The 15568-nt window shown below is 37.9% G+C and overlaps 1 protein-coding gene across 1 annotated transcript in view; it reads right to left on the bottom strand.

Annotated features, from left to right (window-relative positions):
- FBN2 (fibrillin 2) overlaps nucleotides 1–15568 on the bottom strand; it is a 255858-nt gene that overhangs the window by 132749 nt on the left and 107541 nt on the right. The gene's annotated exons all lie outside the window — the stretch shown is intronic.

Genomic DNA, 15568 nt, shown 5'->3' with positions numbered 1-15568 from the left:
GTAAGCAGAGAAAGGTCGAAAGTCAAACAAAACTACAATTAGGTACACTGGGAGCTAATTGCTAATACATTTACAAGGAAATGAGCAATTGTAAGGGAAACCCAGGAGTTGGCCATCTTCTTTAAAGCACAAAGACCAATGAATACAGGGAAAAGTCATAAACGTGGATGATTACTGACCAGCAAACCTGAGCTTTTAGATTCTTTTGTTTTTTTAATTTGCATATATATTTTTTAATGTATCAAAACAGGAAAAAATTATATTCTTGTAAATACAAGGAAAGAAATTTTAAACCCCACAATTTTCAGAAATGGTTGGCAATCTCTTTTTTGAATTCCTCTATTAATCTAATCATTCTTTTTTTCCCCATTTAGTCTGACAAGTTACTCTTGCCTACAAGCTGCGTCATGAAATAACTATAAGCCTGTGTGTCTTCTTGGAATGTTCTCATAAAAAAATTTATCAGATTCAGACATTCCCTGAAATAATATCTTCATTTGAGGTTTAGCAGTTAGCCACTGAAGGCACAGTGGTACAAATCAAAATTGACCAATTCCCTAAGAGAGAGCAGAATTCTAACATGAATTGACTTCATGAGAAGCAAATACATAATGTGGTGCTGTTACCATCAGATTTAATCCAACAAAATGAAACCATGTGTGCAAAATTAGGACCTATTGCATCTTATACTGCTATCTAAGCGCAGTGCTACTTAATAAAACTGAACGTGGATTCAGAACAGAAAGGAGGCTAGAAATTTACACTTTAATCACCAAATACATTGATCAATCACTCCAGGATAAGGAAGACTATAAAAGAGAACAGAACACAGTAAAGTAGGAAGCAGCACAAAGGTGAAACACCACAAGTTGTCTTCTGATCCTTTAAAGTCATACCAACAGTCAAGGCACTTATGAAGACCAGGATTGATCTAAATACTTAAAAATTAGAAACCTAAAGTCCTTCATTTAAGCATTAACTCTTATTTCTAGGCATTTCCTTTCATAATAAAGAGCTTCTTTGTGCTCTATTTCCAAATACCCTCCTTAACAACAAAGAGTAGAAAACTGAAAGATGTTTGACATTTTTCTTTTTCCTTAAAAAATCTGGAACAGAGAGGAACACATGGAGTGATATTAAATTTGTGGTTTTGTGTTAAATATTTTATTGTACAAAAACTCCATGTTTCAAAATTCTTAGAATTAACTACAAACCTTAAAAAAGTCAGCTTCCAAGTAATTGTATGTAAAAGGCTCCTGCTCAAGTATTTAGGAATCCTATATGAAAAACAGGAATTTATTTCATTTTTGGGTAGACTGCCTACCCTAATTTTTAAAATTCAGTGCTTTATTTTTAACTGACCAAAACACTCTGCATTTCAATGCAGTCATGCCCAATATTTATTCATCAATTAATATTTAAATTTATCATTAATGTTTATGGTAAGAAGGATGTGTGCAAATATAAAGTATACACTGCATGGTGAGATATACGTAAGTGTGTCTAAGGGTGAGGAGTGTATTCACAGGAAAAGGCAAAGTCTTAATAAAAGGAGTTGGTTTCATTCATCCTCTGCATATCTGATGTGCCTCCACCCACATTCCCTTGAAATATTTTTTAAAGTTTATTTACCAGTTTGGAGGCTTTTGTAGGCAGGTATCAGAAAAACTGGTCTAAATGGACATAAAGGAAATATTTAACAGCTTATGTATTTGGATGTCCATAGGCATGGACGTCAGGATTGGTTTAAGCCAAGGTCTATTGCTCAGTTTCTCTGAGATGTGTTCAACTATGCACTCCTCTGTGCTTTGACTTGATTCTTAGACTGCCTTCCTTGATGGGAGCAAAAAGGCTGTAGCAATTCTAGGCTAGACCTTTGACTAGGACATCTAGTTAGAAGAGAGGGTGTCTCTTCCCAGGGCTTTCTCTTAGGAGAGAGAAAACTTTTTCCCAGGAGCACCCGCAAATCTTCTCTTTTGTCCTAATGTTTTGATCTATATTCCTTTAGCCAGGAGAATATGCTGATTGGCAAAGGGCTGGAGTCCTGAACCAATTACTGTGGCAAGTAGAATGCAGTCAGTTTTAGACTAATAAAGAACAACAAGAATAGAAACCAGCATGGGTGAGTATATCTGAAAATATAGCACAGTTGGAGCATGGAAAGTATACCAGAATGGGTAGGAAGTTGACAGAAGTGAAGTTTAGCTAGTTAGCCATACTATGAACCCTGAAGAGTCCTCCCAAGGACTTTGACTTTTATTCTGAGGTGATTTATGGTGTCTATGAAGGAGTTTAAAGTAAGTAAAAACATTATGTAAGCAAATCATTATTTTAGAAAGGTAATTCTTGTGTTTAAAGTAGACAATGAATAGTCCAGTGATCAGTAATGACAGCATGGAGGAGGCTTTATGATGAGGAAGAGAATACATATTCATGAGACATGAGGAAGGAGAAATCAACAGGATTTTTGCAACAGGATTCTAAACTTCTAGCTTGATTAGCGAAGGAGACAATGGTAGTGCTATTAACAGAGAATGGGACATGGAGGAACATTTTGAGGTTAAGCCAGGTTTTGGCTTTTTTGAACTTGAGATTTTTATGAGAAATGGAGAGCAATTCCAACTACATAGCTACAAAATTGAAACTTATATATAAGGGGTAAAGATGTACATTTGTGATTTATCACCAACTCTATGGACTATATTTGAAGTTGTAGCAATAAATGAGATGTCCAAAGAAGATACATGAATGAAAAGAGTTGAATTTAAGGAGGGAACTTCTGAGAACCACCACCATATAAAAAAAGAAACCCAAAGGAAGCAAAGTCAGCATAGGAGACTGGGAAGGAAAAATGAAGGAGAGAAGAGGGAGAGTATGAGGAATGGAGGTGAGCAACAACACTGTCAAAAGGAGAGGGTTGTTGGGTGTGGCATGGAAGGACTGGAAAGAGCTTGGTAATTTGAAGAAGTTGAATACAGATTTTTTTTTTTAAAGAGAATTAGATCTAAGCAAAACCATCTGATAGATTTGACTGCCAAACCACAGAACCTCATATTTGTCAACCAACATTTACAACATTTACTGTAAATCTTACTCTAAGCAGAATATAATGAATAATTTGATAAGCAGTGCTAAGTGTGATCTCAGATATCACTGAATTCTAAGAACATTGCCCTAGAGATTCTGTCAATCCCAATACGGACGTCATATGATAAAGCAGTCCCTGTAACAATTATGTTACAGAGAACTTAGAACAAACAAAACATTTTGTTTTAAACAAGTGTTTGTATTTTATTTCCATCAATGCCAAGGAACTATATGTATTTGGTCTAGTCTGCATACTTTTCTTTTTGGTATAGGAAAAAAGTGTATTTCCATTTTACATTGAACCATGAATATGCTATTTAAATTTATGACTAAATTTTAAGTGCAACAAATGGCTACCTTCTTCAAGCCTTTATGAGGACAATAGTCATTATCAAAATGGCAAAATAAGCTGTAATGGAAAATTAACGTTTGCTTTCCCCTTTTCAGAGTTTGAAAGTATGGTGTGTATTACTTGTCCTCAGAATTCCACTGATTATTCATAAACAGATTTACTGAAATATAGTATTATATGGTAGTACAATTCACCCACTTACAGTGAAAAATTCAATGGTTTTTAGTTCATCTACAGGGTTGTACAACCACCACTACAACTTAATTTTAGAACATGTTCATTCCCCCAGAAGTACTTCCATCCCAGCACTCTCCTGACCTGCCTCTATGCTTCAGAGAGTAACTAACCTAAGTATAACTAAAAAATCCACAACTAATAACAATTCATCCGTCTCTATAGGGTTGCCTGTTCTAGACATTTCATATAAATGGAATCATAAAATATATGGTTTTTCGTGACTGGCATCTTTCAAGTAGCATGTTTTCAATGTTTCTCAATGTTGTGGCATATATTAGTACCTTATTCCTTCTAATTGCTGAATAATATTCCATTGTATGGATATATCACATTTTATTCATTCATTCCACAGTTGGTGGATATTCAAGCTGTTTCCATCTTTTTAGCTGTTGTGGATAAAGCTGCTATGAACACTTGGGTACTACTTTTATGTGGACATATGCTCTAATTTCACTTGGGTATACATCTAGCCTGGGTATCACAGCCTGAGCTGAAATCAAGAGTCAGATGCCCAACTAATGGAGCTACCTAGGCGCCCCAGAATTTTACTTTTGATGGGGTTTAAAGAGTACACTTACCACGATGAGTACTGAACAATGTACGGAAGTGGTGAATCACTAAAGAGTACACCTGAAGCTAATATAAACCTGTACGTTAACTATACTGGAATTAAAATTAAAAACTTAATAAAAAGAGAATTTTACTTTTGGTAAAAATATCTGCCAATGTTGATAAACACAGGGCTAAGGTAAGAACAGGGCAGGGACAGTACAGATAATAACATGATCCAGGCTGCAGTTAATGAGGGGGGACTAGGAAAGGAAATAATAAATGAAAGAAACGTCCTGAAAGTTAAAGCAAGAATAAGAGAAAGGGATAGTAAGATTTCATTATTGAATTTATATTAACAAAATTAATAAAATCAAGGAAAAATATTTTGGGGGAAGTTGATGGTTTCATCACTAACATTTTGAGCTAATAATATCTAGAAAGTAGCTGAAAATCCAGGGTAGATCTTTATAAAGGGACCAGCAGCTATAGATAAACACAGATGAAACCATCAGTGTGAAGTGAGTGAAGAAAATAAAGAAAAGAAAGATCACCAGGATTACTGAAAAGTGATTTAAATTTTATTTATTCATTTTTTTTTAACAATTTATATATTAAAGAGGTCAAATGTGACAGGCAGGACAGTGACTCTACCAATGAAGTCAGAGTCCTAATCCTGGGAACCTGTGAATATGTTAGTTCATATGACAAGGGAGAATCAAGATTGCTAATCAACTCATCTTGAGATGAGGAGATAGTCTTGGATTATCTGGTCCTGGGTCCAATATAATCAAGAGTTCTTATAAGTGGGAGATGAGGTAGAAATGTCAGATCTGGAGAGAGATTTGAAGATGCTGCACCATTAACTTTGAAGACGGAAGGGGGCCACAAGGCAGTAACGAAGGAAGTTTCTAGAAATCAGGTAAGTAAAGAAAATGAATTCTCCCCTAGACACTGCAGAAGGAATAGAATGTCTTGCTGATACCTTGACTTCAGCCTGGTGAGACCCATTCTGGACATGTGATTTCCAAAACGGTAAAAAAATAACTCGTGTTTTAAGTCACTAAGTTTTTGGTAATATGTTATAGCAATATTAGGAAACTAAGACATCAAGGAATAATATGTAAGAAGGAAAAGGGTAACCAAGAATGATAAATGCTACGAAGGATTCATGAGAACGAAGGCAATTTTACAAAGGGGTAAGAAATAATTGGTGGGGTGGTAGTGAGATTGCTGCTACAGACTATGCTTTTAGGAAACTTCACAGTGAACAAAGTCAGAAAGAATATAGTGACAGGAGACTAAAGAGAAAGTGGACAGAGGTTTGATGTAGATGGCCTTGATTGTAGATAAGACAAAGAGTCAGGAAAGAGAAGAGACACAAGTTAGAAACTGAGCCAATTAACAGCAAGAGTCAGGAGTCTTAGAAAGGTGATGGAGTAAAGTACAGAGCTGGAACATTCTGCTCTGGAAAGATGGGAAGACACTTCATCAAAGGCAGGGAATATGGAAAATGGGGTTGTAGTAAGAGAATCTGAGGTTGAATAAGTTCATGTCAAAGAGCTTCAGTCTTTTAGGTAAAATAAAGGACAGATGTTACAAAACTTTAACGTACACACACACACACACACACACACACACACACACACACAAAATGACCTGGAAGGCTTACTAAACATGCAGACTGTGACTTCCAGTCAAGATGCTCTGGTACTCCTCTCTGCTCCAATCACATAACAGTGACAGATGACATACAAAAATAAAAAATAAAAATAAAACAAGAGACCCAGCTGGTTGCAAAACACGAGATAAATGTTTCCTTGGACCACAAACAGAATTTCACAGCAGTGAGCAGAGCTGAAACCTGGGGTCTGCTGGACTCCTTCTCCAGAAGCTGGCACTGGTAGCTGAGAGATCAGAGTTATACCTGATGTCAGTGTGGGGTGACCAATACTATGAGCAGTGCAACGAGCAGAGCAGGATGAAAGAGAAACACAGAAGAGAAATGGGTCAGGACAGACTTCCACAGGACATTCATAGTCACACCAAAACATGTCAGAAAACAGGCCCCCACCAGGCTACGAAGATGAGTGAAGTACTGTTTTCCAGGCAGAGGGAAGAGCATACACAAAAGGTGAGGCAAGAAGGAGCATGATTTTTTTGAGGAAATAAATGTTAATGGACTGAATCAAAGAGTGCATAGAAAGAAAGGAAGCTAGAGAGGAAAGCAGAGGATGGTCATGCAGGAATTTTATCAAGAAATTGGGGGACTCAAACACAGGAGGGACATGGCCAACCATGGACTTTGGAAAGATCACTGTGCCTACAATGTGGACAAAGGACCATGGTGGGACAATAGGAGATAGGGAGATCCCAAAGAAAGGTGCCTCAGTATTCCAAGAGATAATGGGGAAGAAAGGACAGTCATGTCAGGAAAGGGAGGAGTCAAGAGCGGCCCCAGCTTCAGGAGTGCAATGAGGTATATGGGAAGCACTGGTAAGGTACATAACCACAGGCTGGGTGCAGAGGTGCTACAGACAATATCTGTGCATGCTTCGGCTGACATAACTGTGGGGTGGTGTACAGGCCTACTGGGAGGCTGCACACAAAGGAAGGAAATACAGGAGACAGACACAGGCACTCTAGTGATGGGGGCTGGGGGCAACCACATATAGATTTTTTTCTGCAGGAATACCAGGCAAGCTACGGAGTAGGAAAAGTCTACCTGGTAATCTTGATGAAATGAGTTTCACATGACTGCACAGACTGCAGAGGGTTCTAGAATAAGTCAGAATATAGGAATTAGAGCCTAACTGTAGATAATTCCCAAGTCTGATGTGGAAAAGAAAGAAAAAAGAGGGCAGCAGCGCAAAATGAAGATAGAAAGGGAAAGATATCTTTTTAGAATGATGGAAAATACCCCAATCCACTGTATATCCATTGTACAGGGATGCTGTCTATCATTTACTATCAGTATGCTTGTGGTACCTCAGCATTTCACTATAGTACTATTATATATTCCTTCTTGGTCCCTCTTTCCTCTTGTTATTAATCTTAAGGAAGTACATTTAAAATATAAAATAGTCTCTGTGCGTTAACCTTAATGAGCACTAAAGGGACTTTTTAATTAACTGCTTTGTTTTTGTTGTTTTTTTTTTGTTTTGTTTTTTGGAGTTTTTTTGTTTTTTTGGTTTTTTTTTTTTTGGTCTGGGAGCATCTGGATGGCTCTGTTGGTTAAACGTCTGATTCTTGATTTCAGCTCAGGTCATGATCTCACGGTTCATGGGATTGAGTCCCACGTCAGGCTCTGTGCTGAGAGTACACAGCCTGCTTGGGATTCCCTCTCTCCCTCTCTCTCTGACCCTCCTCCATGCACATCCTCTCTCTCTCTCTCTCCCGCTCAAAATAAACAAATAAACTTTTTTTAAAAAGTTCTTTTGTCTCTTTAGGCAGAATAATGACATTATTTAAAAAGACCACTTCTATAGCCATGTAACAAATGGTTCTCTTTTGGCTTGAAATCAATACTGCATCTTTCTAAACACTCATTTGGAGTAACTGATGCATGAAGTAACAGCAGCAAGAGGCACTTGCATTACTGGGTTTTTTAAGATTAAAACAACAGTTGGAAAGCTACTTCTATTTCAAAAGACATAAAAGTCACTGATAACCCAGGCAAACAACAGGAGCTTACATTTTTGGTCGGCATCCCCCAATGGTATTTCTTGGGAAGCATAGCTATTTACCAGAAGGGGTTTTCCTTTCCTTTCCTTTCTCTGTCTCTTTTTCCAATTTACACAGGGTGGAAACATCATCTTACCCTTTTAAACAAGTAAGATGAAATCCTCTACAAGTTCTGAAAGAATGAAGACTTAAATTGACGATGCTGAGCTTCTAGAGGAGAATATTTTTAACAACTGAGTGGTGAGCTGTTAAAACTATGTCCTCCAGAAGCTTTCTTTCTTCCCATCCTTTCTGCCCTCCACAACTGCCTTAAACATTTAAATACAGGGAAATTAAATTGAAAGCCTCCTTTAATGTTGGGTAAAACCTACAATTTGAACAACAAAAAAGTCAGGAAATTACAAAGTTAAATTTGCTATAACTATTTGGACTTGGCCAAAATGCAAGAATTTAATATTTTCTGTTCCCTTTTTTTTTCTTGTTAAGCATTAGGACATTGAGATGTAATTATAAAACCCTCGGGATCTCAAGATGTATTTTGGCTTAATACAGTAAAACCCTGATTTAAGAAAACTTTATCAGGGGAGGAATTAAGATGGTGGGGCAGCAGGGAGACCCGTAGTTTATCTCCTCCCTGAAACACAGCTTGACCAGCACCAAACCGTTTTTGCACACCTAGGAAATTAATCTGAGGATTAACACAACAATATGCATAACTTGAGAGCAAAGCTGAAGAGTAAGAAGCTATTTTTGTGGAGAGAGGACAGAGGAGAGGGGGAAAAAGAACAGCAGAGGGGAGACAGCAGTGCACTGGGAAAGTGCAGAAAATACACTCCCTCAAAAGGAGTTGGGAGAGAAAAAGAGACAAAGAGTAAAAACACTCGCAAGTGACTGAACAAGAAATCTGTTCCCCAAAACTACTGATAGGAAGAAAAGAGAGGGTTTCATTACCACCAGGATTGTACAAACAGTGGAGTGCAGACTGTTCTGGAAGCTCAGTGCCTGGAGGTGCTCTGGTGAGGAAGTAGGGCGGGAAGCAGGTAGTGGGGTCTGAGGGGTCCATGTGACACATGGGGAAAAGTGGTTCCCCTGCTTGAAATGCATTTGGTAGAGGCCATATGGCCTCCTCACAGGCAAAGGTATCAGCAGACCCCACAGAGCAAGCAAATTTGCTGCAATTGGGAAAAGGCACCAGAGTGCGGTAAAACCTGGCGCCAGCTGTGTGTTGTCTTTTGCCACAGTCTCTGAACCTCTACCACTGCAGGATCACACAAACATTTTCTGGGGCAAGGTGGTACCTGGCCATTGCTAAGTGAGATCCTCACCCCAAGAGTCGGTGTGAATCCAAGCTGCAGAATCTCTGAAGTGTGGGGTTTTAAAACACAACCCCATATGAGATAAAACTCATCTATATGCAGCTTACAAAAGACCCATTATAGACCTAAAGACACCTGCAGATTGAAAGTAAGAGGATGGAGAATGATCTATTATGCTAATGGTTGTCAAAAGATAGCTGGAGTAGCTATACTTACATCAGACAAACTAGATTTTAAAATAAAGACTGTAACGAGAGATGAAGAAGGGCATTCTATCATAATTAAGGGGTCTATCCACCAAAAAGATCTAACAATTATAACTATTTATACTCTCAATATGGAAGCACCCAAATATATAAATCAATTAATCACCAACATAAAGAACTCATTGATAATAATACCATAATAGGAGGAGACTTCAACACCCCACTTTCAGCAAAGGACAGACCATCTAAGCAGAAAATCACAAGGAAACAATGGCTTTGAATGACACAATGGACTGGGTGGGCTTAACAGATATATGCAGAACATTACATCCTAAAGCAGTAGCACACACATTCTTCTCTAGTACACATGAAACATTCTCCAGAACAGATCACATACTGGAACACAAATCAGCCTTCAACAAGCACAAAAAGATTGATTATATCTTGCATATTTTCAGACCACAATGCTGTGAAACTTGAAATCAACCACAAGAAAAATTTTGGAAAGACCATGAATACATGGAGATTAAAGAACATCCTACTAAAGAATGAATGGGTTAACTGAGAAATTAAAGAGGAAAATAAAAAGTACATGGAAGCCAATGAAAACGAGAACATGACAGCCCCTAACCTCTGGGATGCAGCAAAGGCAGTCATAAGAGGGAAGTATATAGCAATCCATCCCTTCCTAAAGAAGAAAGAAAGGTCTCAAATATACAACCTAACTTTATACCTAAAAGAGCTGGAAAAAGAACAGGAAACAAGGCCCAAAAAAGGCGGAATAAGGGAAATAATAAAGATTAGAGCAGAAATCATTGATATAAAATAAAAAATAAAAAACAAAAAAACAAGAAAAACACAGTAGAACAGATCAATGAAACCACGAGCTGGTTCTTTGAAAGAATTAACAAAATTGATAAATCCCTACCCAGTTTGATCAAAAAGAAAAAAGAAAGGACCCAAATAAATAAAATCACAAATGAAAGAGAAGAGATCACAACCAACAATGCAGAAATACAAACAACGATAAGAGAATATTAGGAGCAATTATATGCCAATAAATTGGGCACTCTGGAAGAAATGGGTAAATTCCAAAAACATATAAACTACCAAAACTGAAACACAAAAAAATAGAAAAGTTGAACAGACCCATAACCAGTAAAGCAACCCAATTGGTAATAAAAAATTTCCCCCCAAAAAAGAGTCCAGGGCCATCTGTCTTTGCATGGGAATTCTATCAAACATTTAAAGAAGAGTTAGCACCAATTACGTTGAAGCTGTTGCAAAAAAAATAGAAATGGAAGGAAAACTTCCAAACTCATTCTATGAAGCCAGCATTACCTTGATTCCAAAACCAGATGAAGACCCCACTAAAAAGGAGACCTACAGCCCAATTCCCCTGATGAACATGGATACAAAAATTCTTGACAATATATAAACAAACTGGATCCAACAATACATTCAAAGAATTATTCACCACAATCGAGTAGGATATATTCCTGGGATGCAAGGCTGGTTCAATATCTGCAAATCAATCAATGTGATACATCACATTAATAAAAGAAGGGCTAAGAACCACATGATTTTCTCAATAGATGCAGACAAAGTAGTTGACAAAATACAGCATCCTTTCTTGATAAAAACTCTCAAGAAAGTAGTGACAGAAGGATCATACCTCAAGATCATAAAAGCCATATATAAAAGACCCACTGATAATATCATCCTCAATGGAGAAAAACTGAGAGCTTTCCCTCTAAGGTCAGGAACATGACAGGGACATCCACCCTCACCACTGTTATTCAACAAAGTGTTGGAAATCCTAGCCTCAGCAATCAGACAACACAAAGAAATAAAAGGCATCCCAACTGGCAAGGAGGAAGTCAAACTTTCACTCTTCACAGATGACATGATAGTCTACATGGAAAACCCAAAAGATTACACTAAAAAAACTGCGAGAACTGATCTATGAATTTAGCAAAGTCATAGGATATAAAATCCATGCACAGAAATCGGCTGCATTTCTACATACCAAAGCAGCAGTGGGAGAAATCAAGGAATTGATCCCAATTGCACCAAGAACCATAAAAACCTAGGAATAAACCTAACCAAAGAGGTGAAAAATCTATACATTGAAAACTGTAGAAACCTTATGAAAGAAATTGAAAAAGACACAAAAAAATTGAAAAACATTCCATGCTCATGGATTGGAAGAACAAATATCGTTTAAATGTTGATACCACCCAAAGCAATCTAAATATTCAATGCAATCCATATCAAAATAACACCAGCATTCTTCACAGAGCTAGAACAAATAATCCTAAAATTTGTATGGAACCAGAAAAGACCTGAAGAGCCACAGCAATCCTGAAAAAGAAAACCAAAGATGGAGGCATCTCAATTCCCAACTTCAAGCTGTACTACAAAGCTATAATCATCAAGAAAGTATGGAACTGGCACAAAAACAGACACATAGATCAAGGGAAGAAAAGAGAGAACCCAGAAACGGACCTAAAAATGTACAGCCAATTAATCTTTGTCAAAGCAGGAAAGAACATCTAACGGAAAAAAGACATCTTCCCCAAGTGGTGTTGGGAAAACTGGACAGCGACATGCAGAAGAAGGAACCTGGACCAGTTTCTTACACCATACACAAGAATAAACTCAAAATGGATGAAAGACCTCAATGTAACAGGAAGCCATCAAAATCCTTGAGGAGGAAACAGGCAACAACCTTTTTGACCTCAGCCACAGCAACTTCTAACTTGACATGTCTCTGGAGGTAAGGGAAACAAAAGCAAAAATGAACTATTGGACCTCATCAAGATAAAAAGCTTGTGCACAGCAAAGGAAACAATCAGCACAACTAAAAGGCAACTGAAAGAATGGGAGAAGATATTTGCAAATGACATATCCGATAAAGGTTAAGTATCCAAAATCTATAAAGAACTTATCAAAATCAACACCCAAAACCAAATAATCCAGTGAAGAAATGGGCAAAAGACATGAATGGACACTTTTCCAGAGAAGACATCCAGATGGCCAACCGACACATGAAAATTGCTCAGTATCACTCAGCATCAGAGAAATACAAATCCAAACCACAATGAGATACCACCTCACACCTGTCAGAATGACTAACATTAACAACTCAGGCAACAACAGATGTTGGTGAGGATGCAGAGAAAGAGGAACAGTGAATGCCACTGGTGCAGCCACTCTGGAAAATAGTGTGGAAGTTCCTCAAAAAATTAAAAATAGAACTATCCTACGACCCAGCAATTGCACTACTAAAATATTTATCCAAAGGATACAAAATTGCTGGTTCAAAGGGGCACAGGCACCCCAATGTTTTTAGCAGCACTATCAACAATAGCCAAGGTATGGAAAGAGCCCAAATGTCCACTGACCAATGAATGGATAAAGAAGATGTGGTATATATATACACATTGGAATACTACTCAGTGATCAGAAAGAATGAAATCTTGCCATTTCCAACAACGTGGATGGAACTAGTGTGTGTTCTGCTAAGCAAAATAAGTCAGAGAAACACAAATTTCATATGATTTCACTCATGTGGAATGTAAGATTCAAAATAGATAAACATAAGGGAAGGAAAGCAAAAATAATATAAAACCAGAGAGGGAGACAAACCATAAGAGACTCTTAAACACAGAGAACAAACTGAGGGTTACTGGCGGGGTGTTGGGTAGGGGGATATGCTAAATGGGCAAGGGGCCTGTCAGAACAATGGAATACTACGTGGCAATGAGAAAGAATGAAATATGGCCTTTTGTAGCAACGTGGATGGAACTGGAGAATGTTATGCTAAGTGAAGTTAAGTCATACAGAGAAAGACAGATACCATATGTTTTCACTCTTATGTGGATCCTGAGAAACTTAACAGAAACCCATGGGGGAGGGGAAGGAAAAAAAAAAAAAAAGAGGTTAGAGTGGGAGAGAGCCAAAGCATAAGAGACTCTTAAAAACTGAGAACAAACTGAGGGTTGATGGGGGGTGGGAGGGAGGGGAGGGTGGGTGATGGGTATTGAGGAGGGCACCTTTTGGGATGAGCACTGGGTGTTGTATGGAAACCAATTTGACTATAAATTTCATATTTAAAAAATGGGGAAGGGCATAAAGAAGACACTTGCTGGGATGAGCACTTATATGTAAGTGATGAATCACTAAATTCTATTACTGAAATCATTACTACACTATATGTTAACTAACTTGGATTTAAATCAAAAACAAAAACATCTTGGGGTACCTGTGTGGCTCAGTGTGTTGAGTGACAGGCTTTGGCTCAGGTCATGATCTTGCAGTTTGGGAGTTTGACCCCCTCCCCACCCCCCGCCCCTTTAAGCTCTGTGCTGACCACTCAGAGCCTGGAGCCTGCTTCAGATTCTGGGTCTCCCTCTCTCTCTGCCCCTCCCCCACTCATACTTGTCTCTCTCAAAAATAAATAAACATTAAAAAAAATTTTAAACATTTTGATTTTTTATCAATACTCTACTGATGCATCCAGTTATTTAGTCTGTATGTTCCGAATAAATGGCATGAACTGAAAAAAGAAATCTGTCCTACATTCCATGGCAGAATTACCATATAAATACTCATTAAATCTCTTTTTTTTATAGTCTGCATTTTATACTTTTCACTTCAGGGAGGAAAATTTTTCCCTTATTCCCTTCTACATTCGTTGGCTGGCCTAATAATTGACATAAGACAGATTTAATAAGTGAAAAACTAATTTCTTACATAAGGGAGTCCACAGAAATATGAGGCTCAAAGAACTGACCAAAGCAGACAGATTTTTATACCTTTTAAACAAAGGAACATTATTTGTGAAGGTTTGACAAAGGAGTTTGGGCTTGGAGTAGCAAATTAATGAAGAAGTAACAAAGTTTCTTTATACAGCTTCCTGGCCCTGAAACCTCTATCTGATGTTAATGATGATGTCCACCCTCCAGGTGGAAGGGGAATTTATTTCGTGCTTTCAAAGGTGTAAAGGGAGGGTCAAGTGTCCTTCTTGCACTGCTGTTTCTTAAGTAATTTCAATTCAAAAGAGCCAATCTGCCAAAATGGTATTTTGGGGAAGTGGTTTGCCCTGAATCCCATCATTATCATATAATGAAACAAACTCAACCAAAGTGGTATGCCCAGTTACCAAGACACATACTATGTACAATTCTTATAAAGAAAAGCTAATCTTATCATTGGTACAGTTGTATTTTCTTGGGTTTGGTTGAATTCCTTATTCACCTGACAGATTACGTTCATATACATTCAGTTTACTTCAATAAGTAACTACAAACACACTCAACTATACAGACGTGTTTGTATAGAGGCACAAATGGGGGTGTAGGTGTGGATGTGTGAGTAGTAGTGAGGAGTCCCTCCTAAGACTCAGCCTCCAAGGGCCTCATGAACTGCTCATGAGGGTGGTGGGGTTGCATAAATATAACAAGACATTCACTAACATTCTCTACATGAAATAGCAGATTCAAAACATCTGACTAGATAGGCTCACCAAGACTCAGACTGGGCCTTGGTGGGGTTCCACTCTATCTGAGCTAATGGAGCACAGACACACGTTGACAGTATATACTACAATGACTGCTTTTTAGTACAGGACAGAACTGTTGCTTATTCCAGAGGAAGTTACTTGGGCAATTCTCAAGGACACCAAAACACCTCAGGGGTCCTTCCCTGAGACTGTGAAAGACCTTCATGTTTCAATTCCCTTTTTCTTACATTACTCAGAGTACCTGATTGATGATTTATGCAAAAGTCAACTGTAAGTCAGGAAGTTATACTTGTTTTTAATAGTTTCATATAAACTGATAGAATATATGGCAATAGGTATCTGAAACCACTAAGGTGCTTGCATAAAGGAACTTTATTATCTCCCACTGCCATTTTGCACAGTTTCTTTTGACCCATTCTTTTTTGACCCTAGGAAATCTCATGGGGTTCCCACAGGTTTTCCCATGTGTTTCAGAGGAACAAAATGTCCACTCAAATCCAATAATCATACAGTTCTAATGTCTCATCCAATTAAAACTTCTCCAAATCCCCAACTTCAGCCTGTCCTAGGCTTTACACCTCCAGGAATAGAGAGAACATGGTTGTCTTTT

This window comes from Panthera pardus, unplaced genomic scaffold (genome assembly GCF_024362965.1).
Source record: "Panthera pardus isolate Hobbes unplaced genomic scaffold, ASM2436296v1 HiC_scaffold_2, whole genome shotgun sequence".
NCBI classification, from domain to species: Eukaryota; Metazoa; Chordata; class Mammalia; order Carnivora; family Felidae; genus Panthera; species Panthera pardus.
The sequence above is the reverse complement of the archived record's forward strand: the minus strand, read 5'-3'. Positions and strand labels throughout refer to the sequence as shown.